Genomic DNA, 2962 nt, shown 5'->3' with positions numbered 1-2962 from the left:
AAACATTTTATTATATATTTACCTAACTAATAATATATGAATGTTTGTATGTATATATGTGTATAATATATATATATATATATATATATATATTATATATATATATATATATATATATATATATATATAATATAATATATATATACATCATCATCATCATCATCGTTTAGCGTCCGCTTTCCATGTTGGACGGTTCAACTAGTGTCTGGGAAGCCAGAAAGCTGCACCAGGCCCAGTTGATCTGGCAATGTTTCTACGGCTGGATGCCCTTCCTAAACGCCAACCACTCCATGAGTGTAGTGGGTCTTTTTTACGTGCAAGTCCAACAGGGCACAGGTGCCAGACGAGTCTGGCAAACGGCCACGATCGGATGGTGCTTTTTATGTGCCCCTGGCACGGGGGCCAGGCGAGGCTGGCAACGGCCACGAACGGACGGTGCTTTTTACGTGCCACCGGCACGAAGCCAGTCGAGGCGGCGCTGGCAACGGCCACGTTCGGATGGTTCTCTTACGTGCCACCGGCACTGGCATCTCAGCTGCAATTTCCATTGATCGATTTCGATTCTGATTCTCACTTGCCTCAACAGGTCTTCACAAATAGAGTTTTGTGTCCCAAGAAGGGAAGGTACGCATAAGTGGACCGGCTACATCCCGTGTAGAAGGCCACAGGTTATGGTCTCACACTGTCCTGCCGGGTCTTCTCACGCACAGCATACTTCCAGAGGTCTCGGTCTCTAGTCATTTCCTCATTGAGACCTAAAGTTCGAAGGTCGTGCTTCACCACCTCGTCCCAGGTTCTACTGGGTCTGCCTCTTCCACAGGTTCCCTCAAAGTAGATATTTTTTGGAGTTGCAAAAGGTGACTAGCTAACTTAAGACTATCTTGAAACAGGTGTCGGTATGCGATATTACATAATGATTTGCTTTATTTTATAATCTATATTTTGTGCTCCACGTACACATGTGTGTGTGTGTGTCTTTTTGCAAGCTTGCTTGCTCTTGACAGCCTATCAAATCTACTTCCCGTCTTGTACACTCCTGCGTTTGGTCTACTCCAACAACACACACAGACCTCCATGCCTTCCGATTAACAGCCAGAGTCTCAAAACCGATCGAGAGGAACATAAAGGAAAAACTGCTTAAGTTTTGGACGTCCATGAGGCCTTCTTCCAGTCTCGATCGCGCAGTTGAGGACCATCTTTAGGAGCCGGTTACCTGGTATCCAAATCACATAGCGAAGCTAGGGAAGACGACGAATGATGCAGGCTCGAACGAATAGAGTAATGGCGAAACTACTCTCCTGGGAGCAGATTGGACGATGATAATCTACACTTAACAGCTAGAACTCTAAACTTTATAACTCTAAACTTAACAGCTGTCGTACATAGATTTGTACGTGTTTGTACACAGAAGACATACTATATACGTGTATACACATACAACGATGTATGTGTGTATATATGTATGTACGTGTGTGTAAACACACACACACACACATACATACACACACACATGCATACATACATACATACATACATACATACACACATACATACATACACACATACATACATACATACGTACATACATACACACATACATAAATACATACATACATGCATGCATAAATACATACATACATACATACATACATACATACATACATACATACATACATACATACATACATACATACATACATACATATATGAACATTCGTTTTGTTCGTGGTTTGTAGTCAGAAAATCGGTCCAGGTGGTACACGAGCACCCACTGTAGTAGCTATACAAGAGAGAGAGAGGGGGGAGAGAGGGATGAAGAGAGAGAGAGAGAGGGATGAAGAGGGAGAGAGAGTGAAGCAGGCAAATAGAGAGAGGACCGCATACCCGAAGGATACATGTTAGAGTACGTTTCTATGTTAATCCTTCCTGCTGCTTTTATTTGATTGTAGTCTAAACTACCAAACTGTATATGAGTAGCATTATAGCTCTGCGGAGAATTTGTCTTTGAGACTCACTGTTTGCCAAGTCTGAGATACATGTTTTTTGTTTTTCTTTCTGAGGAACTCATTAAGCATATTATTGAAACCTACAATGCGAAACAGTATTTGTGCGTTGTAGATGCATGATGTTTTTTTTTCGGATTGTTGGTGTTGAGGGGTAAGGTTTGTTTGTATGTGCAGTGAAAATGTAGTTAGGTTGTTGAGGAGAAAAAACTGGCAAAGTCCCATCGGAAGTCGGATTCAAGGTTTTTGCTTTTGTAGTCGGTGTACATACGAAAGGTGCATGGATCGGATGTTGATGACGTTTGGCTGCGGAAGTTTAGGAGATGGAAGTGTTGCATGACCTACAGTGATGTGGGCGTAATATGAGGTAAAAGCGAGTAGAAGGTTGATGTAGCGAAAGAAGCGCATTGAGATCGAATCCTAATCATGATGCGTGTCGGAGTTGATTGAATATGATGTAGGGCGATGTCCACTTTAGAGGTTTGACAGAAAAACCAACGAAGGAAGAGCCGAATGGATGTCATCCGATAGATGGGCATGCTTGGCATGGGTGACATCCTTGCTGGTGTCGAGAGGAACCTCCTTGGTTTCACATATGTCTAATGGAGTATAATACAGTGTTAATCAAGGAAAATATAAAATACATATTTAGGTAGATGAGGGGAGGACGAAGGAACTAGAAATTGGGAGAATGCGAAAATGAGCTACAGAAAGAAGTGGAGCGAGTACTTAAAAAGAGGACTAGAGTGGAAAATAAAGAGAATAGGCGAAAAAATTATACTAAATGGCTACATTAGTTGGGTGGGTACTTCAAATAGTTTATCAAGGCAATTTTCAGATAAAACACACTCATATACTTACATGTAGGAAAAATTAGAACGGAGTAGAAAAAAGAATAAAGAAGTCAGTGAGAAAGAGAGCGAGAAAGAGGGAAAGAGAGAGAGTGAGGTCGAATGAGG

Source organism: Octopus sinensis, linkage group LG22, assembly GCF_006345805.1.
Source record: "Octopus sinensis linkage group LG22, ASM634580v1, whole genome shotgun sequence".
NCBI lineage: Eukaryota > Metazoa > Mollusca > Cephalopoda > Octopoda > Octopodidae > Octopus > Octopus sinensis.
Note: the sequence above shows the minus strand (reverse complement) of the source record.